The sequence below is a fragment of the Apus apus genome, chromosome 3 (genome assembly GCF_020740795.1).
Source record: "Apus apus isolate bApuApu2 chromosome 3, bApuApu2.pri.cur, whole genome shotgun sequence".
Classification (NCBI taxonomy): domain Eukaryota; kingdom Metazoa; phylum Chordata; class Aves; order Apodiformes; family Apodidae; genus Apus; species Apus apus.
This window is the reverse complement of record NC_067284.1, coordinates 53,879,273-53,906,840: the sequence shown is the minus strand read 5'-3', so window position 1 is coordinate 53,906,840 and position 27,568 is coordinate 53,879,273. Positions and strand designations below refer to the sequence as shown.

At 45.7% G+C, this 27,568-nt stretch overlaps 1 protein-coding gene across 3 annotated transcripts in view; it reads right to left on the bottom strand.

Moving 5' to 3' along the window:
• Positions 1 to 27,568, bottom strand: part of SERTAD2 (SERTA domain containing 2) — an 84,921-nt gene that overhangs the window by 11,173 nt on the left and 46,180 nt on the right. The window contains exon 1 of one of the 3 annotated variants that reach the window (XM_051614931.1): positions 8,391 to 8,402. The exons of the other annotated variants lie outside the window; for them this stretch is intronic. The gene's annotated coding sequence lies outside the window, so the exon portion shown is untranslated. Of the gene's footprint in view, positions 1 to 8,390; positions 8,403 to 27,568 lie in introns of those variants that run through there. 3 annotated transcript variants of the gene reach the window in all.

Here is a 27,568-nt window from a genome sequence, read left to right as displayed (position 1 = left end):
ACTACCCTGGCAGAAACAGAAGGTGAACAAGACCACGCAGGTTCTGTGCATGGAAAGCTAGCTAGGTGTATTTCAAACCAGCTGCCAGGCTGAAGTGAAGAGCAGAAGGTCTAAGCAACTCTGACAACTTCTTTTCAGTACAAAGCAAGAGAGGGAATACAGCTTTAACATACCAGGGCCAGAAAACTTTTATTCAAAATAGGTTTTATTCATGTACAGGAAGGCAGTCATCTTTACTGGAAAAAAGAACAGGTTTGGACTGCCCAGTAGAAGTAATTTCTCTCTCAAATGTCTCACACAGCCAAAATGTCAATTCTCACATGTTCTGCTTCAGACAGGACTTCCCATCAGCATCCTCACAACAGTGCCCAGCAGATGCAAACAAGACCCCAGTCTGCCCTTTTTTGGTCTTGTCCTTAACTGGAAGCTTCATGAAACAAGTTTTCTATAATTGCTAATGCTGCCTCAGCCCTTCGCAGACCTGGTGCAGATGCAGCCCCGCTGACCACCAACCTCTGCTTCGAGTCAGACCAGGGTGGAGGATTCCCCCCTTCCCACTACCAGGAGCTGTTTTGTTAGGGTTAGGCACTGTAGGAAGGGGTACTTTCATTAAGATGGCAATGCTGCCCTCTCCTTGGGTCACCTCAGCATTAACTTCTCTTTACATCCTTCCCCAGGACGGCTACATGCACCGTCTACTCACAACATCCCTTGTGCCACCACGGGGGAGCCTCCTCACCAGGGATCAGCTTGGCTGAGACTCAGTGCTCCACAGAGCCACCCCAAAGAGCGGGGCTGAGATTTTTTTCTGAAATTCGGGTCTCCACGTGGCAGCATTAAGGAAGCAGCCAGGCCTGCCAAGCATGAATCAAGTTATACTGTGCTGGGTACACACAGGCTGAGCAACACTGCTGCCAATATCAAAGGCTCAAGTACTAGGAGCTGCATTACACACCTGGGCATTAGTAGTAGGAAATCAGAGCTGCAGTAAATAAAACCAGGCACAGCACTAGGCCACATTCTCTGACTTTACTACATGATTAGCTGATTATTCAGCAGACTCTGCTTGTTGTCACCAGAAAAATATGCGAGGGCTTCTACACACAAGCCTCCCCAGGATCAGCCAAGAAGCTCCCCCTGCTCCACATCACGGTGTCTTTCCACAAGTCTGGCACTCGGGGCCTCCTTGCATGGAAGCAGGAGATGCCAATCCACAAACAGGACCAGGGTACGATGAAATCTCTGCGCCAATGGGCAAGAAGCCACGCCGGAGCCGGTGCACAGGGCTCCGTGCTGGGAGAACCAGAGCCATAATCTCTTCAAGCAGTGGAGCAGCAGCAATTAAGATGGCTGTGTACTGCTTCAGGGCCCAGTTCAGCCCAGGGCTGACTGCTTTCCATCTCTTCCCACTGCAGAGCCAGCAGGCATCGCTGCGGCGAAAGTGCTGGCTAAAAAGAGCACCTTACTTGTAAATTAAATTCAAAACAATCGGAAAGAGTGTGCAGGGCCACCAGAAAGTGGCACCGGCTAGCAGACACACACACTCCCTTTTCACTGCTAGAATTCCATGCCTGTAATGACAAGATGCTACTGGTCAGACTCGAAGGGAGAATGATGAAATAGCAAGACCGGCTATACATCCCTCCTCCCCTGCAACGTCGCTCTGAACAATAGATTACAGCAACATTGTGTTAGATTGTACAAGACAACTCTATTGACACACGCACGTCACACTCCCGCTGGTATTTTTAGTGTATGTAGGGACTGGGTACTTTAGACCCAGCTTCACTGGATGTGTATAATTCCTACAAAGGTTAATGAAGACTGTACGAGCATCCAAGAGAGACGAGACCCCTTTGTGTATAATAAGAGAGTTTTCCTCACGTATGTATAATGACTTGGATTGAGTCCTTGCTTTCAAGCGTATCGCAGCATCTTTTCCCCAAAGATACCTTGTTTTTCCCCCTTGTTGTAGACCCTTAATAAACACATGGGGGGGGGGGGGAAATACCCACACTACTGTGGAAAGAATTGAACGATTTGCCAAAAAGTAGGTTATTGCTCTGAAAACAGTGTTGAATAAATTATCACAGTCAAAGTGAAAAGCCACGAATGGCAGGGGGAGAAGGAGAGGAAAAAAACAACCACCTCTAAATAAATATATACTGCAAAATGCAACATACATCCTAGCAATGACAAGTAATTTTAGTTTCTGGCCTGCAGGTTTTATTTGCTAACCAGTTTCTCACTACTGAATTAAAAAAGGAGTAAAGAAAGGTGTTTCCTTGGCATTTTTTAAAGCAGCTATGCAGCATATGAGTTGTTCTCAACATTTTTGCTTAAATGAAATGAACACAGCCCGGCAAACAAGTATATTCTGTGAAAAAGCAACCACTCGCCCCCAGGTTTCTCTTAAAGAGCTGGAAAAGCTATTGGACATTTCTCCACAACCAGTGAAAACAAAACAAAACAAAAGTGGTTAAAGTTTGACATGAACATTTGCTACGATGGTGTTAAGTGATGTCAGACAAGATGATGACTGTTGGCCTTTCAGTCCAGTGTACTGAAGTTCTTGTGTTTGTTGAAATACAGCATGTGTTTTCACCTCCAAGGGAGAAGCCTCCTGAACACTGATAAAGGGAACTTTGGCCAGCCCTGAACTATTCTCAATCTCCAACAGCTACAAGTTAGAGAGAAAAAAGATCCCATTTTTCGTGGCGCCTGCTTGACTTCACAATAAAAACTACTATACCAAAATGATACTCTTCAACAGCCACAACAGAATCCACATAATTTATTCAAAAAATATAAACATTCTTGAATAATTTAAATTTATAAGAGGACACTGTTTTAATGGTGTATTTTAAAAACATATGTATTAAGCCCGTATTTTGAAGCCTGCTTAGTACAGGTCAATTAACGTAGAACAAACAAACTTGACCACAAACTAAATCTGGAAGTTGGGAGTGGAAAGTACAGAAAGAGAAGACATCAGGAAACCGAAACTAAATGTCCTAAACTTAATTTTATATTCAGTCAGGCACAACCCACCCACCTCACCCAAGATAGTATTACATTGATTTTCCCCACAAATAAAAAAGTTACGAACAAAACCAAACCTGCATCAGAGCACATACGTATCACTGCCAGCTACAGGAAGCAAGGCAGCAAGAGAAAGCTTCACAGTGAACATTCCACACACAGAAAATACACTCTCTCTCCTACTCATTTGCAAGTTATTTCTGGAATACTTAAGTTAGAGGAGGAAAGTGGAAGGGTTGTTTAGAAGAGCGAATTTTGTTGAACAGATGGAGTAGGAGGGTAAGGGAGACAGTGAGCTAGACCACAGGACAGTAACCTAAGCAGGTTATTGTACCCCTGGGACAGTCAGCATGAAAGTAGTGCTGGTCAAAACCCCTCCAACTGCAGCACAGACTAATAAAGCAGAAGTCCCTCCTTCTACACAGGGACAGGCAAATGCACAAGAACCAATGGGCAACAAATCACGCTATGCAAAAAAAATGCTTAAACAGAGTGGCTTCTCTCTCACAAGCACACACATAGAGAGCGGTAACAAAGCAAAATGTTACCACTGTTTAAAAAAAACACTGTGGTTTGTGCATGAATGCCAGTCTCCTATCTTGATGAAATGTGTATTTTAAAAGTATGCAAATGATACGCACGCACGTGTACGTGTATTTATTAAATACTTCTTCCAAGGGTGAAAGACTGCCTGCAAAAACACATGAAAAGCAAAGAGTTTGTGGAGGCACCGGAAGATGATGATGTATTTCTGAATTATGTTCTAAAACTTCATTTTGTAGCTACCTGAAGTTAAGACAAAGCTGCCTTTAGGCATCTCAAACTAGTCAGACCTGCTGTAGCAGTTGTACAGTCTGCTTCAAATATGCCCTCCACACTCCTTTCAACCTCCACCCCAACATATATCCGCATAGTTTACCTCCAGTCATGGGTGGTTCTTTCTGTAGTGTAGATCACTCAGCCTTACTGACTGCCTGGCATGACAGGAACTTTTAAAAGACTAATGTTACTGGCTACTGTAAGAAACTGTAAGAAAACAGCTGATAATTTAATTTCCATTAAAGGTGAGAGTGACTCAAACAGCACAAGGGTTCCCTGGGAGGACTGAAAATCTGGGGTCAAGGAAAAAGTTTTATTCATTGCAGTTCATCTGAGCAAGTCTTGGGGCAAACTTAGCTCTCTCCACCAATTCAGGGTTTTTTTCCCTTTGAAAAGGGAACTACTTCTTCTACTTCCATGTACCACTCAGTTTTAAAAATAACATTAAAGAAAACAACCCACATTTGCGCTTTTCATATTCTACTATATTAAGAATACAATTTGCAGTCGAACTTCACGGGAAGCAGAAGTTGTCAGATGAAATCCAATACATCTTACTAGCGTGAAAGCAAAGTAAACAGGCTTCGGCTTCTAATAATTACACAGAGTGAAACTCATGTCGTTCAACACCATTTAAAACTCAATTCCAGAGCAATATTGAGAAATTCTTCTTTAAGCCCCTGCTCCTCAAAACGCTGAACACGTTATATAGGTTGGGAACTTCAGATGTTATATGGCAACACCTAAGGTTTCATGTACCAAGCAGAGCAGAGTACAGATCCCGGCCCCTTATTTGGAAGAATAACAGACTGCACTTGCCTAATGCAGGACTCTGAGCATGGTTTTAGTATCATTGCAGCAGCCTGAATCCAGTCACTCTGATGTGGTGGTAGGTGCTGTCTCACTTGAGCTAGCTGAGCCTCCTTCCTCAAAGGACACATGAAAAGCAAATCTTGCTCTCTGGTGACTTGACAGTTTATTCAGTCCTTTCAGGCCACCTTGCTCCTCATCAAGACTTAAAAGTCATTTCTGAAGACTGATGTGGCTGTACCACCAGCTGCCCAATGCCCCTGGAGACCAGCCCTGCTCCCCCTTGGAAATGCCCCTCAAATCAGCTCTTCCCCACCCAGGAATTCCCCTTTGTGCTGGAGGAATCTCCCAGCTACAGGTCTAGTACAGGTCTTCACAGCTCTTCCTGGCCACTTTGCAATGAGCATCTGACACATTCCTCAGGAGCCATCAGTGAAGCAAACCTTTCTGTGCAGTTTCTTTTCTGCACAATGACACACCGCTTAATACCCCACACAGCCCTAAGATGGGGTATTATACAGCCCTAAGCTAGAGACCCTGCTGTGATCGGTGCTGTACAGACACAGAACATACAAGCCTACTTATTCCACAAAACCTCTGTCATCTTGCAGAACCACATTTGCTTTGGACTCTCTTTTGCTCAACTTCAGTTGAATTCAGTTCAAAATACCCCATGGCAAAGTTAACACTGCATTTACAGGGCTTGCTTTCCCCCACTTGTGTTGAACAGTCAGCATTGTTATCTTTTTTTTTGTTACAGTGTTTGCACTGGTAATGCTGAACAAACCTGAAGCCCCCACTACTGCAAACATAAAAATTGACCTCGTTTATAGAAGAATTAAAAGAACTAACACATGTTGAGGGTCTCTCTCCATTTACTGAAAACAGGCACTTCTTCATGACAGCACAGTTCCTCTAACTGATGGAAGTTTAGAAACAAAAACAAGTGGCATAAAACAAGCCAATTATATCCTCCCCTGAAGAAAAGGTGCCCTCTTCTCAGATTGGTAAATTCCATTTTCTACAAACCATTAATTAGCAAGAGATTCATCTACACTAAAGATCTGTGCTTACTGCCAACCTGCTTACATTCAAGCTGGACCTTGCTCTCTCCTTTGGAACACTCCTGATCTTTGGACTTGGTAACTGAAAGCTGCTGTTTCTGGCACTGATTTGTGTATGTTAAGGAACAGTTGCAACTGGAGCTGTCTCCTCCTGAGCTGGTTACACATAAAAAGTTGAGTTAAAAAAAGGTGTCTCTCTTGCTACCCAGCCCTTATAAAAAGTAGATCACCAGAAGACTACTTACACTTTCAAAGTACTGCATTCTCCTTGCTTGACAGATTACAGTTTAAGATGTTACATAAAAGCAAAAATAGTCACAAGTATTTTGGATCACCTGTCTAGTGTTAGCATTGCTGGAGATGAAATTGTGCCAGGAGTGTTTTACATCAGTATGAAAAAAGTCAGAGTACCTAAAAAAAAAATTCCCTATGAATTATTTATTGGAAAAATAAAAGCAGCTTGTGTAAATGATGGCAAAATCCTTCAAACTAGATATTGTGTAAGATCTGTTGTACTTCATGGAAGCTAAAAAAAAGTAACTATTTAGAATATGCAATGTGAGGTTTTCCTTGATATTTGGACATTATCTCAAACTCTTGATGCCTCTCAGGCAGACAATTTGAGTGCTTGTATTATTTATATTATTACTCCACCAAAACACCCAGAAACTGTCATTATTTCATCTTTCCCATTAAAAAGAGCAGGTGTATAAAGGAATACAATTACAGTTCTTAATAAATCAGCACCTACAGACGTATTTAATGCTCTTTAAGATTGCTTCATCTACAGACAAAACCTGAAGTACCTACGGCTAGCAAGTTTCTTTTTTGTTTGTTTTTAATCAGCTTCAGAGAAAAAGAAATCAGCTTGACACAAAAATCAAAGCAGCATTTTCATATGCACCAAGTCTAGCTTCATTCGTTAGCAGTCCAATCCAGTTCCTGTAGAAAAGGAGTGGGTGGTTTTTGCTACCAACTGAAATGGAAGTAGGATCAGTCACAGAAGGAGAAAGATCTACAGCTGTTAGGATATATGCTGCAATACCTGCCTGGACAATGGAAGTATTCCCTAGGACATGCTCTCAGATACCTGTCTGGCAGCACAAACTGCTAATCCTCCTCCTATCTCTACTACCACCAGCAGCTCATCATGTTAAATCAGATTCCAAAGATACCACCTTATTATTATGTAAAAATGTAAGTATTTTAACTTCTAGCAGAAAGGGCTACTTTCAATTTACCCTGCTTAACCAACTGCTCAGTTTCTTAAAGAAATGTAACTACAAGCAGCTACACCTTTTAAGAAAACACAATTTGTTTCTACGGTTCATTTTACCCTGTGAAAGCTTCCCATGCACTTAGATGGAAGCTGAGGTGCCTCTCAGTTTTGTACCCTGTGAGAAGCCTGTGAGACAGACACCTTCATTTGTGCAGGTGAATCCCTAAAAAAATAATAATTAAATAATTAAAAATAAAATCTGGATAAAAAGGCAGGAAGTGTCATTTCAACTCTCACACAACAGGAACTGTTTACTCCATTGGAGAAACACGAGCATAAAACTGATGTTAGGGGGCAGCCAAGCCCTCTACCACCATTGTTTGAGCAATAGCATATTATTTTACGGTGGCCAAATCCAGCACCCACTGACGGCAGCGAGAGCCACCCTGCTGACTTCACCGGGCATAGCTGAGAAAGCCTGGACTTCCCTGATCTCGAGAGCTTTGGACTTGTCTGAACACAGGCTGCCACACGCAGCAGCAGCAGCCTTGGCGTGCGGCACTCAAGTCGGGGTAGAGGAGCTGACAGCCCCCCCGGATGGAGACGACACGGGCAGATTCGCTTTATTTTACACTGGCAGCTGACCCGTAGCTGTAAATCAGCCGCCGAGGGTCCCAGGGGAGGGCACGCGAAGCCCTCCATAGATTTTCAACAGAAGTAGCCCCGGCTTTTCCAGCTGTGCTTCACAAAACACAAGAAACGACAGCAGGTAGCTGCACTCCTATTTCTACGCTGAAGGATAACTTATCTTTCCAGATCCCGACACGCTGACATGAGTAAAGCAGGAAATGCTGGAAATGAAACCGGCATCGCACAAGGATTTTTTTTTTTCAAGCGTCCCCCCACCCCGAAGGAAATCCCAATAAAGTTTGTGTTTGTTTGGTTTTTTTTTCGCCGCTGCTTCCAAAAGATGAACCAGCCTGCTCACAAAAGCCCCCCCAGACGCTCGCTCTCCCGTGCTGGCAGTGCTCCCAAGGAAGACCCAAGTGCGCTCCTGCTCGGGGAAAAGACACGCCAATCCCCTGCCCTGCTGCCGCCCGAACACCAACCCCTGGAAAGGTCCAGCCAGCGCCGGGTCCTGCCCAGCCATATGTCAGCTTTGCTCCAGCGGAGTGAAAGTCTCCCCCAGGCCCTTTCAGCTCTCCTGGCAGCACGGCAGGCACTTTTAGGGGGGTACCCCGCAGCCCCCGCTCCTACCGGGAACACGGAGCGGGGCTGGAGACTCGAGGGGGCTCCCCGGCGCTCACGCCAGCTTACCGGGGCCAAGCTGGTGTCTTCAAGAAGCAACCTCCCGCACTACCGGGGCCGGCACAGCAGCCCCGATTAAAAAAAAAGAAAACAAAAACCAACAAAAAAACACAACTCCACGCACGCACCTGCTTCGGCCGGGGGATCTCCGCGCATCGACGAGGAGCGGGAGGGATTTCGAGCGCAACTCCGCCGCTCTCCCTCCTCTGCTCATCTCAGCCCCGGAGGAGAGGGGGAGGACACCCACCCCGAGCTCCTCTGCCCGGGCGCAAATTCAGAGGTAGCGATCAAACAAGCCCCGATGACTCGCAAAGCCGGGGCGGGGGGCGTCGTCGCGGCCCCCCCGCTCCCTCCCCCCCCCACCGCTGCCCCCCAGCCCCACTCACCACATGCAGCTCCACCTGAGAACTAACGCATGGAGGGGCCGGGGGGGGAGGTCGCAAACTCTCGCCCTAGAGCAGCTCCATATGTCGCTCCCTCGCCGCTCCGGGGAGGGGCCGGGTGGGATGCGGAGGAGGAGGAGGAAGAGGAGGAGGCAGACGCAGGCGGCGTGAGGATTTAAGCCTCCGCTCTGCCCCGGCGGCTGCGATCACGCAGCATTATACAATGGAGGAGGAGGAGGAGGGAGAGGGAGGAGGCACCAGCCCCGGCTCCCAGCACTTGCCGCCAGCACTGACGACAGGGGCGGCTCCGGCGAGCTCCTCGCCCTCCGGCCCGCGTCAAAGCTCCGCCTCGGCCCCGGCCTTCCTCCCCCACCCCCCGCCTCCCCCCGCACCCGCCCCCTCCGCTCCTCCCCCCCGCACCGCGGCTCCCCGCGCTGCCCACGACGGCCCCTGCCCCGGGCGGGCAGCGCCTCGGCCCCCGCAGCGCCTCGGCCCCCGCAGCGCCGCGGCCCCCGCCGCCGGGGCGTCCCTGGGGAGCGCCGGGCCCCGCGCCGGGACAAAGGCGGGTGCCAGCGCGCCCCGACCGCAAATATGACAAGTATCCTGGCTATCCGGCGGCGAACACCCGGCCGGGGGAACGGGGCTCGGCTGTCCCCGGCCAGCCCGGCACCCCCACTGGGCTGGACACCCGGTGGTCCCAGCCCGCACTGCCCAACCCCCCCGGCCCGCTCAGATCCCGGTGGTTCCGAGCAGAGCGGGGAGGCAGCAGGGATCCCGCAGCGCTGCCCCCCGCTCCAGGAGCTCACCTGGGAGCCCAGGGAGGCGACCGCCCCGCTCAGTGGGATCCTCGCTGCTAATTCGGGCGGTGCGGATACCCCCCAAAAGCACAAACATTGAGGCCAAAGCAGAGACGTTCGAGAGCACGAAGACTTGAGGAAAAGGGGGCTAGAGGAGGGGGGGGCTAGAGCTCGGCACCAGTCTATCTAGAAGGAAAACGATTATTTTAAGTTACCTCCGTGCTTGCCTTTCGAAAGGGGCCGTGTAATCCCAGCCGGCACTGTAAAAAGCGAGTCCAACACCTTGCAGCTTTGGCTGCAGCCCCGGCGGCATCTCGGATCGTTCCGGCCTTTCATGTTCCACTAAACCGGTTGTACTTGGGGACAATAAAGCTTTAAGACCTAACATAAAGGCGATTATTGGTCATTAATATCACGACTCGTTCAGGTATTATGCTCAAAATGGTCCTGTAATGATTTGTGATCAATCAAGCTGATGGTCTTGTTAGAAATTCCTGTTTTTCAGCTAGAAAACCGAAAAGGAAAAGAAGGATACTTTCAGAGGGAAAATTTCTTTTAAGCTGGAAATTTTATGTCAAAAATCCACAATAAAAAAAAACAAACACAACAAAAACCTAAAACAAACCAACCAAACCAAATTAAAATAGTGAACCTGCCAAAACCGAAGGCGATTAAGTGATGATTTCATGGATTCTTAACATTACACTCAAAAAAGACCCATCCAATTGAGGTTTAAACACCAAGACTGGTATTTCAGATAATACTCCGCTGAAGTCATTAAAATGGGAGGAAAGAGCATCAGATCTAAAACCTGCCTATCCTGGAGGCCTCAGCACACCGTTCCCCTTCCAGTCCTGCTATCAGCCACTCCTTTGAGGAGATCCACACTCCATCATCCCCCGAAGCACAGAGGTAGCCCTGAACTAGATCTGCAAAGCAATTTACAAACTCTTCACTGAATTTTGACGAGCAACTCGCAAATTGCTCAGGAGGTAGCAAAAATTAAAACCAAAACCTCCTCTGGCTGGATGCTTCCCAGCAGCCAGGCGCTGAAATTTGGTCCTTCTGCTCAGGAAAACAAGCCTCTTACTGAAATTACAAGAGTCATAATTTAAAACATCATAATAAATAAAAGGAAAAGTGTAATTTCTTTCACGGCATGAGTGAAGCGGTACCTGTCTGGTGGGCTTCAGACTACTCAAAAGCCAGCCAGAACATCTGCACATTTTTCAGCTGGGATTTGCTGGTTTGTTTTTGTTTTTGTTTTTCCTTTCATGACAGACCCACCAAGTTTAAGGGCCACATTCTGCTCTCCTTTACACTAGAGCTGTAAAATGGCAGGATCTGGCCTTGCGTAATTGCGCCGTGGATGCACCCAGCCCAGCAGTGCCTGCCTTCTGGAGCTCAAAGTCCGCAGCAGGTTTACAGTCCCCGTGCCTGGGTGTGTGCACGCTATCCCTGGCACCATAGGCATAACCACAAACATTTGCTAAACAAGCTGCTGGGCTGCAGTTTGATATCCACAGCGCTGATCTTGCCATCTTGTACTCAGCAGGAGAAGGGCCTCAGCCTGCATTCTGAGTTTTGAGCACTTCTGACTTTGTCAGGTTACTCCAGTTTTACACCGGCATAAAAGAAAACTCACCGCCCCTTCTGTTTCCTACTGTAGCTCCCCTGGGCCCTTCTTGGCAGGAGTTTATATATAGTCACGCTGTAACGCCGATTGTTCCTCTGAACACAACTAGTACAACCTGCATCCACACTCGGAAGCACTCTCAGCGGCGCACGGGTCACGATACGAGTCGATACGGACACGGCACCTTTCTGCGCTTCACGCAGCGCGGAGGCTCCATCGTGGCGGGACCAGGTGTCGGCTATTGCTGGGCGAATAACCCCACCGCCAGCTGCTCCTCATATTGCCTCCCACCTGATTTAACAAGACCTCCCTGGCCAAGAAACTCTGCTCTGCAGCTCCAGAGCAATCGGACCAGAAGGTGTCTGCGAGGCCTGAACACGGTTTGCCCGAACACGTCGGGAAGCGCGGAGAAACTGCCTGTGACTGAGCCACAAAACGCGGCACGATTAAGTGTGTCAGCACAAGCTTCCAGAGCCTGCAGGAGCGGAGGGAAAAGCCTGCACGTCGGCAAGGAGGAGCCACCTGACAAGCATCCCATTTTGGAACAATGTATGGGAGGGCTTCCCAAGCAGCAGTAGCACAAATGTAATTGTGCAGTTGTAGCCTTGACAGAGGCCCTCAAGCTGCTTGCACACAGAGAAGACAAACTGAAAGAGAAGGAACTAAACTGCATTTTTCTGCAGTGGTGCTGACCTGATGTGGGCCACAGGCATAGTCTAAGCATGGCCTTGACTTTGAGCAAGGTTGGTCTGATTGAGGCCATGTCTCCAGATCATCAAAAAAACCTCCTGTGTTAAAGATAAATAAATGAACAAACAGAAATCAAAGACTGCAAAGGTTGGGAGGGGGGAAACAGACACCAGACTTCATAAGGCAATTCACTAAAAAAATACTACAGACTGCCAGATAACATCTGTGCTAAAAAGGAAAGAGTGGCAACGTTTGGTGTGCTGGAACACCAGCATCCCTCACATTTTTTACAAAAAGAGGCAATGAACTGTTTGTAATCCTATGTTTGTAATCGCATCCTTGGCCTTTTTCTTTCTAATGGCAGTACACATTGATACAGTGAGAGTCCATCTGGTAATTGTACAACACACCTTCATTTTCTCCCTCAATGTCTTTGCTTCATTGCATGCAGGAGCTGACAGGCAAATTCCTGATACTGACCCCAAAGCACGCAACTTTTTGCAAAGAAAGACCCCGTCAGCAGCATCATCAGACTTGGGAAGAGCTAAACAAAGGGCCTGCCTACAGCCAAGGATGCTCATTCCACCAGAGCCCAGCTCCCCACTGAGCAACATGGTTGGGTCTCGTGGGTGAGAAGCAAGCACGCTACAAGCAAAGGCACCATTAAACCCCACCAAGACCTCATGCCTTCTCCGTCCAGGCCAGCTCAGGGGTCAATACTGACCTTCCAAAGCAGGGCCCTTCTCAAGCCAGGCTCAGCCATATATCAAAGCAAGCCCCTAAAAAAAGATGGGGGTGCTACATTACAGTAGTCTGCACCTGTGCATTAGCAGGGAGGGAGCTGCATCTGTGAGCTGGGCTGCTTTCCTGGAGGTATCAATTGCTTTTTTTCCTTTTTTGCTGGTGCAACTCTTCCACTGAAACAAGGCTGCTACACACATCCCAAGACACAGGGGAATCAAGTTAAGAGCAAAGAAAGGAATGCTCCCCCCTTCTCACTTCAATTTTAGCTCTCTTTTCCCCTTAATTTTCTGCTTTAGTTCATATTTTTCTCCTTTAATGTTTTGGTGGCAGTAGGAGAAACACCGTTCCCTAGAATGCATAATATGCTTAATTATTATTCTCTGTTAGTTCTCTAGGAAAAAAAAAAAGCAGCAAGCTACAGGAGAAATCAGTTTAATTAATGAGTATGACCAAATGCAGCCTTAGTTTTCTAATGCAGTATCATATATTATGTGTCCAGTTGGGCAGTTGATCTTACTTGGGTAAAATGAACAGAGATGCAAAAAAAACCCAGAGAGCTCATGAATCAATATTCTGAGTGCAACTAACCCCTTTTGTACGGTTATTCTAAGCCTTCCTACAGATTTCGATGCCAACGTCTGTTCCCAAATACTGCTTTTGGCTTCAGTAATGCAGGATTGGGCCCCTACACTCTAGTAATAGAAAGCTGTTGCATGGCAGTATCAAGGGTTGTACCACATGGTAAATTCATTAAGTAATTAAGAAAAAAAAAAACAACACAAAACCCCTTAACTCCAAGAGAGCACTCAGAGTCACACCCGCTAAAAATCCCCGGTGTGCGTCAAGGACAAGGGTGGCAAGGTTTTGTCTGAAAGTCAGATTTGGTGATTTAGGTGCTTCTCAAAAGGGATACTCTTCACATATTAAATTATTAAGGAAATATATGTGGAACAGGATTCTCAGGAAAGAAAAAAAAAATAATGCAGTGTGCATTAGCTGGCTTAGTCAGAGGAGGTTTTGCTGCATTCCTCGTTCACGGAGATGACTCCCTCCCTCTGCAATTCCCTGTGCACTCCCAGTCCCCTGGAGACTGCTGGTGTGCATCATCCTCGCTCTAGCTGAAACACTCTGTTCTCTGACAGAGGTTCAGGCTGCTGCCTACCGTTCCTGTATGTCTTCTTACATCTTTTTGACTCTTCATAAACATCCACGTTCTTTCCAGGATCCCAAGCAGACTCTACCACCTGCAAGATGGGCTTTATTTTTGACCCAGGCCAGACTGTTCACACCGATGCTGCCTCCACAGCACAAGGGCTTCTAAGACAGTCTCCTCTTTCCCCTTGTGCTTCTCAAGACACAGTGGATTGTACTTGGCATTGAGCTGAGTTTTAAACAATTTTAGGCTGCTTTTCTTTCCCTTTCAGTGCTCACTCTGCAGTCTCTATCAAAAGCACAAGTCATTCTTTTCTGGAACATTTGGTTACTTTTTTTGAAGAGAGGCTACGCTGATGTCCTGATAATTCATCTCTTACTGGGCTTAAGAGGAAAAATATCTGCAGATAAAACCAAAGGTTCTGTTTTACAATTGCGGAGGGAATATTTTAATAAAGAAAAAAACACAGAAACAGCGGGGGAAAAAAACAGAGATGGCCAGTCTTCAGGCCTAATTAACCACTGGTGTAAACAGATGTCGCTGCAATCAAGCCAGAAGACTTCGGCCACCCACTAGAGATGAGCAGAAACCCAATGTGAGCCTGAAAATCCTAACAACATGGGGCTGTCAAACATGCCAGCCACACACACGCTTCGGTACAAAGGGCATCACTATCTCCCTCACACTGATGGACTGCCTGCTCCTGGTTCACCAGGGGAGAGCAGCTCTACTGATCTGGCTTACTGCTTGTGCTGCACATATTACAGCCCTTTTCTGAAGCAAATCTACTCCAGCAGATCCCTAGGTGGAGCCTTACATTTCTGAAGGGCAGATGCCCCCCTCACTCTCGGAACCTGGAAGAGGCCTGGCTGCATAGGCAAGTTGGAATATGTTTAGCACTGCTCAACCCTGCTGAGATAACAAAGGCTTGATGGACCAAAAGGGGCCACCAGCAGGGTGGCTAGAGGCTTCTAGAGGTGGATGTTCCTGCTCAGATTTGTTGCATGAAAGCTTTGTACAACAGCAGCATAGTGTTTGAGGCTGGGTGGGCAAAACCAAAGCAGTGTCGTGGCCACGGTTTTGATGTAGGGTGTTGGACAGCACTGAAATATGTTATATAGCACTTAAAGCCATGTCACCAGAATTTAATGTGTTCAGATGCATTACCAGGGGGGGAAGCCTACTTCAATCCTTATTTACATGAAAACATGAGTTAATACATCGACACCCAAATTAATGTACATAGCTCTCGCTGCTTCTGCTGGCTGGAATACAACCTGTAGAGCATACTAAAACTTCCTACACCGTGTTTGGGGCTTGGATATTCTGTTTAAAACTAGTTTCTGCAGCTTCTTCGAGCCACGAAATTCAAACAATGCTGACCAAAATAGAGGCATATTAAAGGTAATTAAAATTTGCAATGATAAATCCTTCCCCTGACTGTCCCAGGTGCAAAATTCTTTACAGACTTTATCTGTACTTCTCTCATATAGAAAGACGTTTCTGAGGATCTAATTTTAAGTGAACAGTGAGTGATCCACACAACTTTTTTATTAAAAAAACAACCACCAAACCCCAATAAATCAGAAGTTGAATCTGCCAGAGCAAATTTAGAAAAGGGGAAAAAAAAAAAAAGCTGGCACAAAACCTAGCACAAGAACATCAAATGTAGCATAAACTCCCACTGCCATTCTGTTCCACTACAAATAAATGAAGATCATCTAGAACTGAACTCATTGAGTCAATGCAGTGAATGCACAAGGCTTTTCCATTTTAACCCTTCACAAAATATGATTTCTTAGATTATGTGCAAAGAAGATATTAAAAAAACCGAACAAACCAAAACAAGACAAAAAAAAAAAACAACAAAAAAAGAGTGAATGAGTACATCAGATGCTTTCACTGACTATGCTGGTGGTAATGATTCATTTTGCTTCTCTACATTCCCTTGTGCTGGCACTGGGTAAGTCAGCAAAAGCTCATACTGTATATGCAGGTAAATAGACTGTGGGAGAAGTATGCATTTCTTTAACCTAAAACCACCCCTGTAACGTTCAGAAATGCATTTTAGCTTTCTGAAGAAAAAGGGAACTGCACAAATTAATTTAGCCTCTCTTCTAACCTTTTTTTATGCTCTCTTACTTTAAAGGAAGCTGTTCATTTATAGTGACCATTAACCAATGGCTAAAAGAGGTTTACACCTAATTAGTATTCCCAAGCAAGGAAGAAACACTAAATCACTGCAAACCCACCCAGTATTTAGGATCTACCACCAGGACAAACAAAGAAGCTGAGAATCCACCATTTATCATCACAGTCCATTTTACCCTTCCTTTCACACCTCTTATGCTCTCCTTCTTCCTCCCACAGTGGCTTTGGGGTGCTAATGGCCTTGAAATGTGTCAGGGGGTCTGGAAGAGGGGAGATGTCTGGTCACCCCATCTCACACAGCATGTGTCAGAATTTGCAGGGGATAAACAAAATAGAAAAAAAAAAGGCAAGAAAGAGATATATTACGGGCAGGATGGCAAAGAACTAGGGAAGCATATGTTGCACGTAGCATACTGCTCCCTAAAGCCAGTAGGGGCTGTGTGAGGCAGCCATAAGCAGCTCCTTCAATGAGTAACTATTTTATTTTATTTTTTATTTTTAATTTTTATTTTTATTTTACCTTGGTGGGGGAGCAAAGCAGAGACATCATGGGAGTAAGGAGGCAAACAAGCCAAAGGAAAGAAGCAGACCAAAGAAACACGGAGGAAGAGCTGCATCCCCATCAATGCTGCTGCTACTGAGTCCAGGGTGGGGTGTCCTTTGGTTTGACCTCTGGACAGCAGCAAGAGAAGAAAATACCACGAGGAATATCACTGAGGCTCTCCCTGCTTGTTCTGCCAACCATGGACCTTCTCGGCACAAAGGGATGGGCAGAAGGCTCCCAAACCCCCTCTTTTGTACAGAGAGATCCACTTTCCTGCAGAGATTCAGCTTCTATCAGTTTAATTTGTAGAAGGAAAGACGGTATGGCTGTTTTGAGCCATAACTCTTGTCCCACAACCTGCCCACAAGAGCAGCCAGGTACTTCACAGAAAGTTACCAGCCTATTTGCAATAGCTGGGCAGAAACCACCCTCTGCCAGAGGTTCACAATCAGCAGGCCGGTCAAGTCAAGGAGGCATGATTGTCCATCTCCTGTATCTCATGCCCCAGGGCATTTTCTAATCATCCACATCCAGGGGACATTCCCAGTATTATTTCTGCTAAGCAAAAAAAACCATCATAAACCCCAGTTACTTTGCTTGCTTTCCTACACCTTTTGTCCAGTAGTGTTAACCTTCAAGTTAATTTCACCCCCACCCAACCTTGTCTTCTTCTTCTAACTGTTCAGCCCCCGCCGTAACAGCAAAAGAAGTAGTTAAGCATAAAATCACAGAATAGTCAAGAGTTGGAAGGGACCTCTAGGGATCATCTAATCTAGTCCAACTCCCCTGCTAAAGCAGGATCCCCTAGAGCACGTTACTCAGGACTGCATCCAGGTGGGTTTTTCTCCAGAGAAGGGGACTTCACAACCTCCCTGGGCAGCCGGTTTTGTCACTCTCGCTGTGAAGCAGATGTCAAAGTGCTGATAAGTTGACTCCACACACATACACAAATGCTATCCCCATGCTGGTCAACAGACAGAAACCTCTTTTTGCTGGCAGCAGTCTTCAAAATAAGCTCTTTCTCATCTGAGCAGCTGGGAAATCTAGTTGTGGAGTTCACTGAAAGAGTTGACCCCCAAAAACACCAGCGTGTTACTCCTACCAGCAAGAAGGAAGGCCTGACATTTGATGGGTTTGTTTTGGTTTTAAAACAAGAACAACCTAAAACAAACCACCTCTGTTAAAGAAACAGTTTTCCCCAAGATGTTCAGGTGAAAGACCTCAGCGTCCCAACATATTTTTGCTAGCTGTCACAGCTGATGTGGGCGAAATCACAAGAAGGAAATGCATTTGTTGTTTTGAACTTTTTTTTTTTCTTTCTTTCATTTAGCAAAGATTCCCCTTAAATACATGGAAGTGGGGAGATCTTGAAATAAGCCTTAGCAAGTTTTGATCACACTTTTCTTCTTGCGAGCGAGCCGTCATTCAGTAGCTAGGTGGTTCTAAATAAAGAACTCTAGTCAACAACAGGAAATAACTCCCACAGAAAAAAAAGGGTAGAATACAAACTCTCAGCAACTCTTGTACATAGCTCACAACGGCCTTTTGTTCCATGCATATTAAGTCTAAAATCTTTACTTTTCAGAACATGTTCTTGCCCTAAGTAATTAAAAGTTTGTTGTTTTTTTTCCTTTGGTCACAAGTATGGATCCCTTCCTTGCCTCTCTCCCAAAACAGTCACATCTAAGAGTCAGAAAAACACAAACTATTCCTATTTCATTTAATAAGTAAGGACATTCTAGGAACACTACATATTGCCAGGATTTTCAAAAGTTACTGATGGTGGGTTCTCACTGGTTTTTCTTCTTTTTGTGTTTTTCGGTGTTTTTTGGTGTTGTTTTTTTGTTGTTTTGGCCTGGGGGAGGTGCACCATTGTCCTCAGCTGCAAACAGTTTACATCCTTCTTAACGTTCAGAAACCACTTTGTGTTCAGAAAGTACAGAGCACCTGGCCTGAGGGGAGGGGGATAAAGGAGAAACTACACATCTCTAGCCACTTAAAAAAAAATAAGGCTAGTGTCCAGAATCACCAGCTTTTTCAATTATACAAGATGTCAAAGGTCAATGCCTGCAAACATTACCAGCAAAGACAACCTGTCTTCTCCTGCACACAATCTTCCCAAATCCAGCAGAACAGCCTGGCACTGGTATCTCACCCAGCTGTAAGACAAGTGCCACACACAGGAAGTGCCGGCTGAGCTTTGCAGAGGAAACATTTTCAACCGGGATCTGAGGATTTCTGGAGTTTTGACAGTCTAACCTGCCTGGGTTGACAGGCTACTCCTGCCTTCACTGCACAGGTTAAGCGGAGAGGACAACAGCATCCCCACTGATCCTACTCCTCAATCCTCTTCCTCCTCCCAGCCTGTGGTTCATCCTCTTGGTAGGAAAACAGCAATAGTCCCTGGCTATGGCTATGGGAAAGAGCTCTTAGCAAAGAGCTGATGTGTTCAGCTTCTCGCAGGAGATTACAAGATGATGGACCTTGTTCTGCTCAAGACAAGGTGCTCTGACATGCTTTAGGAAGGAATCTTATCTAGTATGGATTCAGACAGAAGGATAAATAGGATAAAAGCCTTTTGGAGATACTGGAAGGCAGCCTGGGGACAAAGGCAGCACAGACCTATCTGGAACAGAACATGAAACTCCAATTAACAAGAAACTTAGCCATACCAGCACTTGAAAACCAAGGGAATATAAACAGGAGGAGGAAAAAGCAAAACAAAACCAAAACACATAAAACATAAGTTTGTTCTGGTTAAACTTTAGGCTGTGAAATAGCACCTAAAACTGCTTTTGCAGGAGCCTTTCTAACCTGTAATGCCCCCAATAGCTACACCTACAGTTCTCTATTCTTGTAATGGGGCTTTCAGGAAAACCAGCATTAACAATGTTTGTTTTGTCGGCTTTTTGTTTTGCTTTCTTTTAAAAATTCCTTAAAGTTTTCACTTGTAGTCTGGTGCTGTCAACAACCAAGCTCTTCTATTAGGGGTCATTTGGGAACATACCTCAGCACCACCATAGCTTCCAGTTTATGCTGAGCAAAGATAATACCAGGTTTTGGGAAAGGGGATAAATTCCCCTTTTCACCCTCAAAGAAACTTAATCTTCAATCCCTCTTAGAGAGGTAAGATTGTCTTCTTAGTGGAGAAGTACAACTCCAAAACATGCATATTGCATACAGCCAGATCAAATCATATCCATTCGAACGCCGCAGCCACACCCTAGTTTGTAAGAAAAAAAGAGTATTTCCAAACAAAATCAGAAGCACCACACAATCAGTCCACAGATGGGTCCCATTGCTTTGCTGGAAAAGTAACAGGGTTAGGGCTAGTGAAAAAAAAAAAATGCAGATTGGAGGACTGAGCACAACATAAAAAGATGCACAACCAAAATTCTTCAAAGAATACACTAGTTAACTCCATCTGGCATAAAAAAACTGTGGTTTTGGTGTGCCTGGGGGGGAGTTTTAAGATGGCTGCTGTTTGTTAGCTGCCAGGTATAGGTCTCTGCAAGAGGTGAGAGAGCTTCTTTAGGAATGTTGCTATCATTTGTGGCAAGTGCCTTTTGGAGTACAAACATGTATACAGCACATTTTAGTAGTTGGCTGATTCCAGCATCTCTCCATCAAATCACCTAATGAGGCTCTGTCACATTACAGCCTAACTGTAAAACCAGTGTCCATTTTAGAAATTAGTCCTGTTTTAATGATATAGTGGCAATTATCAAGGTTACAGATCCAGACTGGATTTTTGTAGCTGAAATATACAAACTAGCTCAGTGTGCATACCTGTGTGCTTGTGTGCATGTGCACCACCAAGAGTTTACAGGAACAGCAAATCAAATTTGCTTCCCAATGCAAAATGAACATGCAGGCTGAAGCAACTCCACATTCGAATCTAGCCCAGAAGAAGTCTTGGTGGTTGTATTATGAAGTCCTTGAAAGTGGGTTCAAACCTGAAAAAAGTGACATGGCAAAGTATCCTAGAGCAGCTGTCCCATCATTTCCCAGCTCTCACCCATTAGCTAAATACTACAACGTTTTCAGTGAGACCAGCACACTTTAAAAGATCTAGTCTGTCTTTTTCTCTCTCTCACTGAATGATATTTCTGCCCACATGCACTGACACATACAGTGTCTAACAAGGCTGTGATTCATTTTCAGTTCTAGTCATGCTCACAAGTGATGTAGCACACTTGCTGTGCCTTCAGGATCTGCGTAATTTAGCTTCATTTTCTCTGCTCCCACCCTGCATTAAGTGAAGTTCCAACAAAGCCAAGTCATCTCCCACCAACTCACCCCTCCCACCTGCTTGGGGGATGTGTACAGCAGCAGCCTGAATAATTATAATGATGATAATAATAATAACAATAATAATAATTTAAAAATTAAATCAATTTAAAAAAAAAAAAAAGAGAGAGAAGAGGATGAGAGATACTGTGAATTGTTAGAAAGCTTTCTAACATCTACAAGGAGTGAATAGCAATAATGGGATGTATGCTACCAGAAATCACTGAAGCTGTATCAATCCTGAATCATCTCCCCATACATGTTAAAAGCAGCAACGTGTCTTGCATCATATCATGCACATTCATGCTAAAAATTGATTGCCATTAAATCAGAACCCCTGACTTACAAAGGCAAACACCTCCTCAGCAATCTCGTAGCCACCATTCACTTGTCCTCTGTCCTGTTGCAGTGACTTTGACCAAGCGTGAATGTCAGCAAAAGCCACGAGCACGTCCCAACTGCAAACCTCTTGTACCCAGGGCTATCATCCATCACGAATTACACACTGTGGTTTTGCGATACAAATTACAAGCTGCTTCTGAGCTAAACTCTATGTATTTGAGGCAAGAGGCCACGCTTGAAATGAAGTGAAAGACGGGCGTTGTATTTGATAAATCTCATTTTCTCTCTGGTATTCAAAATTCACCTCAGACACAGAAATGCATCACAAAGTAGTTCTCTAGTTACTTGGAAGAGCCAAGATGCTTTAACATGTAGCTTAAAAGGTGTTTACACCCCCATCACACTAATGTTTCTAGCTCTCCCCCCACCTTCAACCTGGAACTCTGTTTTGATGAAACAGAAATCTTGATTTTCAAAAGAAAAACAAGTCAACTGCATTTCTTCAGCAAGTGTCCCCAGACTAAAGCAAGTCACTGCAGACTCCTTCAAGCAGATCTTAGTGATCTGCATGATTCCCTTAATCCCCAACCAACGACAGAGTGAAGAACACCAAAAGCTAAAAGGTCCTTCAACATTACAGATATAATCCAGAGACAGCTGCTGTCACCACAGAGCTACAGCGAACTAAGAGGACACACATGGGCTTTCTCCTTTTACATGAAACACATGCAAGACTCCTGACCACATAAGAAACACACACCCCCAGCTAAGTAGCCTCCCTGTTGCTGATCCCCAGCCATGACCAACATGAGCAAACAAGAGCAGAGATCAAATGCCCTGCTTGCTGTAGGGGTCCACCTCATCCTCTTCCTCACTCACTAAATGCTCACTCAGTGTGGCCATGCAGCTCACCAGCCCACTTACTAGCATGTCAACAGGTCAGGCATGTTTAACCATCCTGCAAAGGCAGAGACCAAGAAGACACCAGAGTTTTGGGCCACCCCAGGCTTGTCCAAGCCTGATGGTTAGAGGAGGTGGAGTTCCTCTCTCTGCCTTTTCACCAGCCTCCTCTTTTCTACCAGGACAAGCCTGAGCTGATCAGGAGCTGAAGAAATGCACTGAAATTTCCTCATGGTCATTTGTTCCTGACCCCTTCTCCTCGGAAGCTCTGACCTCTAGCAAAGAAATGGAGGAGCGACCACAGCCAGAAAAGGGTTGATGTACATTTCTGATGTATACTGGCACATGACTGTGAAGGAACTGGATCATCCCATGAGGCTGGTATCACAAAGGGCTGTAGGAGCTCTGAAACATTTGGAGGAGGATAGTTCCTGGGACTGGATACGCGTTTGGAGTAACAGGTCAGGCAAAGAAAGCAACGGATTGTCACTTCAGCAGACAGGCTACTGCCTCATTTTGCAAATTGGAGAAATGAAGCACAAGGAAACTACAGGATGGCTTATTGTGGAAATGAAAGTCAACCCTATGTGTTTTGATTTCCAAAGCATTCAACACAAGTCCAGCCTTCCTCATCCACAAAGTCACTTTGTAAACATCCTCGGGGCAGGGCCTGCACCTCTCATTTGCTTTACTTTTGTGGCTTCCAGTATTTCCTGGTTTGCAGATCCCTTCATGCTTTCCAATAGGGCTGTGCATTTAAACCTGCTGACAACAGGCTTGCTTTCCCTGGCTTTTCTGCACATCTTACACGTAGCCTGTGGATCCTCGCGAGATGAAAACCACAGTCTGCTCTCCCTTGTTGCAGGTTTCTGTGTGTCCCTCTCTTTCTGCTGATCCCTGCACACCGTACAGGCAGCAGCAGGCATTTTCTGAGTAGCCCTAACTCAGTCTAGTTGCCCTGATTCAAGACAAGTGCAGATCTTCCCTGTCATTTCAGCATTTCCCAGCTCAAGGTATGGGAGCTGTTGATCTCCCACATGAAAATGCATTATGCTGTCAGCCCAGCCTAAGGGCTGTTATTTAATTTACTTGAGGAGGTAAGTGAAAGCCCCTTCATGCAAATGCTTACAATGTGATCTGGAAAACAGCAGGCGTAATTAGATAAAATGGCAGCAAAGCCCACCAGGGAAATAATGTTAATTCATGAGGATTTTCCTCTCCACCTCCCTCTCAGCAAGATTTGAAGCCAAGGAGGGGAAAAAAAAATAAATCAGAATGCACCTCAGTGATGTATCTCTTGGTGAAGTAGAAAAACAGGACAGCAACCAGTGGGGTCATCTAAAAGAGGCCTCTAAAAGTTTTCTTGCAGGACTGGCAGTCCATGCTCCCAAGCGATGAAGTACTGAAAGCAAAAACTGCTCTGTCACTGTCATAAGTTATTCAGAGTAGAGAAATGATGAGACAACATCCCTAAACTTCACACCATCTCCTGACCAAGGCCTAACCAGGCAATGGAGATTTGTCACGTGGTAAGGTCATTGCTGCAAGCCCCTGTCCACCCCAGCAACAATAAAACCAGAGCTCTTTTGCAAGTCCTGAGAGCAAATCTGGCCCTTCCAATCCACTCACAAATTCATCCCCTCAGAAACATCCAGGTTTTGACCAAAGTGGGTGACAGCATCATGGGTAAAGGAGAGCACTAGGGCACCACGTTCTTGGCGTACTGGGCATGGCAGCAAAGCTCTCAACAGCAGTGATGCTCTTGCAGTGGCCTCAGGAAGCCATAGCTCTGTGCCTAAGCTTCAGTTGGCTTTTCCCTCCCATCCAGAAGCCAGCCAGGAAAGTCACCTCCTGATTGCTGACCTGCCACTACCAAAATGGATTCCAATTAGCCAACTCACTCACAGCTATTAGGAAAGAGGCATTTTTTGTTGTTGAGTAATTACTCCTCATGAAATGGCTTACATCCCTAGCTGATTAGGTCACAACACACTGTGAACAAACTGATGTAACAGAGATATCTTTAACCTGCTAAATTAAGGCATACTTTCTTGATATAGAAAGCTTAATTGAAGCCATGCACAGGGTACTTAACAAAGGCATCTAGACATGGAACTGTAACATTCACAAACAAACAACAGTTGAGACTGAAAGACAACCCATAAACATCCAACTTGCATGTTAATTGGGGGGGTAAAAAAAAAAAAGCTGGTTTGTTTGGTTACTGTGAGGATAGTAAATGACTCAAAGTGAACAGAGTAGTTTGACATCAGCAGTTAAGTATGTAATGGCAATATTCAGGTGGCACATATGGAGGGAAAGAGGTGTTTTGGTTTCCCTATAAAACTTCCCTACAAGTAAGAAAACCTCTTCTTCTAGTCAGGGATTCACTTGTCAAAGCAAGCAGAAATACACAAAGTTATTTTTCTTACCGGGCCCAAACACACACAAAGTAAGTGCCAGCCCTTGCCACAGCAAGAGTTCCCAAAACACAGCCCAAAAAGCCTCCCAGAAGAATCTTTAACCACAGTCAGCCTGGGGATCCATTGCAAGTAAGTCTGAATACATTTTCTCTCCCTTCACAAAATCCCAACCTTCAATGTCCCTTCACAGATAAACCTTCAGCTGCCTGGAAAAAAGCAGCTCTACCACCGTATCTATCATTTTATCCATCATAGCACACTGGTTTACTTAAAACTAAACCCAGTTCCCCAAGCCCCTAAATACAGATGACTTCCTGATTTTGGGACTTGCCTATCCATTAAAAAGAAAGCTGTTCACTTTATGGATTGTGGCCCTAATCTTTCAAACAGTTACGCCTGTGCTTAGCAGGCGCACACGAGCACTTCAGTCCAATGTAAGCATTTGTGAGAAGAGAGGCCAATATTTCCTGTTGCAGTTAAAAACACATTATACAGTTAGGATGGAAAAATATCACTGCGACACAAAATCAACCCTTCTCTTCCCATTTCGGGGGGGGTGGGGGTGGGGGGGTGTGTCAGGGAAGCACGTGCAGTGTAAATATATGTGATGAGGGCCTGCACAGAGTGAGCGCCACGAATGGCTTTACTCCGTGTTGGCTTCCTAAATCGGGGAACGGCCTGGGTGTCATTTAATCTCCTAGATTAAAATCACTTAGTGAATATTGTATTGTTTCACTGCTCTTGCTGTCATTTCAGCGTTCAGGGCCTCACCAGAGCTCTGCTGTTGGCTAACTCGCCGCTAATGAAACCTCGCACAGGAGCAGCTGCCGGAATCTGTGTCAAACTGCATCTGGCACCCATCTATCTTCCAGCCATCTAAATTCACCTCTGAAATCATACAAAAGCAGCCGCAGAGCTCCCTGCAGCCACTCCAACACACCAGTCTTTGTCTCATCAAGCCTGTTAAGCAATTTAAAGCAATTTATTTTTTTAATTCGCCTGGTATTTTACAGCAGCAGCTTTTTTTTCAAAAGAAGAAGTTAAGGAAAAAAATGGGGGTGGGGGGAGAAGGGAAAAAAGCACCTTTTTTTTTTTTTTTTAAAGCCTGTCAAGCTCTCAGTAGACTATCATTAAACCAGTTTTGGCTGAAACTGTATGTTTAGGGGTTTTCCAATGGAGACACTCTGGTGCCTGCAACACTCAGACAGGGAGGGGAGGCTGCTATACAATTGTTGAATTGTTGTCATGGCTATTAAATATGCTGTAGCACAAATACCCAACAGGGCTGAAGGTTTTCAGTGTATTGGCTCTGGAGAGGTATCAAAAATACTGGTATTAACTAGCAGATAACTGAGTTATACAAACACTGAACAAAAGATTAAGTCAAAAGTTGTAAAAGGTTTATTAACTTCACTCCAATTCCTTCCCCCTTCCTCCCCCTCATCCCCCACTTGGAGCTTAAAGTGCCCCATAAATTAAAAATATTTGACATTTACTGTAGCATTAATTTGACCAGGTCTCCTCTAATGTTTGGGGTAAAACAGCCTCTTCTCTCTTTGCATTTTCTGCAGAGGATAGGAGTTTTGCTCTAGCATCTCGTTAGGCTGATGAGCAGCAGTTTGAGAGAGTGGCACAGTAAAGCCACGACTTGTTGACTAAAACAGGTTAATGAAAAACAGGTTAGTGACTGAAATGGAAACTTCTCATTTCTCTCAAGAAAAGGGTATATTGTCAAGATAAAAGGAGAGCCTAGTGTGTCTATTAAGCTACTTTCAGAGAAGTGCTGCTCAAAACGGCAGCGCCTGAAGCTCCACTGTGCGAGAGGTGGGGACGTGGCTCCAGTGCCCGGCCAGGCCTTGTCGGGAGAGATGCCGTCCTCTCCATGCCAAACCCTGCCAGGCGCTGGGAAGAAGCATCAAAGAACCCGGCGTGTGGAGGGCACAGGATGTGCTGGGCTCCCCTCCCAAGGTGAAGCTGTCCATCCAGCCAAACAGGTCGCGAGCCGGGTCTCGGTGTCATCCTGCCACACTGCACGAAGGGCTCTAGGTGAGTGTGCCAGGCCTTCCGAAAGGGCACTGGTGGGTGAACTGAGGAGGCGTTTCCTAGACTGAACGCTCCTAAGCGCAGAAGGAGCAGGAGAAACAGGATCCGTCACCCTGCCTAATTAAGGTGCATTTTCCCCACACAGACTCATGCACATCTCTCCAGGCTATAGGGCCCTTGTTTCTTGCTTCAGCCCAAAACAGACTGAATGTATTTTGCATTTCTGTAACAATTTGTTCTCAAGGACTCCTCAGGAAGGAGAAGCACAACATATGCATCCCAAGAAAATGCTTGCACGCTCAGATACCTGTGTCTGCTGCTAATTTCGTTGTGTCCACCTCTTTGCCAGCTAATCTGTTGCAGCCACTGGCCCTGTTACTCCACATTAACCCCACTTGAAAACAACCCGAAAGTGTGCTCCTCTCCTGGAAGCTTCCCAAAGTAACCACGTAAATGAGAAATCACATTCTTGTGCAAAGGCTACAAGTCTGCGGGCGTTGCTGCTCTTCTACCCACTAAGTAAAAAAGGAGATTTATGTCCTGTGTAGAGTCATGTCATAAGGATGCTTAAAATGAAATCATCATCAGTGCTGAGAGGCCGAGTGGATACCCCGGGCAGCCCCCTCCAGCCCCCAGCTGAGCTGTGCAGTAGGACTGATGACTGCCCCTGTATTGTGGCCACTAGGAAAAGCAACACAGATCAACAACTCATTTTTTACAGGCCAATGGGCCGACCTCTGGGCAGCACTGGAATAAGTCAGCATAAAGGTGACAAAGCTCCGTATACCATTATAAATCACCCAAACCAGCCAGCAGAAAATCCGTGCACTGATGGAGTTAGCTTATACCTTTTTTTTTTTTTTGTCTTTGTAAACAGAGTTCTCCCCTCCCATCACCTCTGAACGCCCAGATGGCAGGTATCACGAGGCGAGCTCTCAGATCCCGCTCTCCGCGGCGCCTGCTAACCGAGCGCTCGCGCGGCGCGCTCTGCGTCTCGCCAGACGTCACACCAAGCGATGACGCCAGCGGTGCCCCTCGTCCAGGTGGTGGGGTGTGACCTATTTCTGGGCTGCCGAAGTTTGGTTTGGGAGGAATGTACCATCTCGTGAAAGAGGGGGGAGGAGGAGCCAATCAGCGCAAGAAAGTCAGGAATTAATCCTAAATCCTATGTGCGGGCTGGCTCTGTGTTGTAAGAGGCCAAAACAAAGCC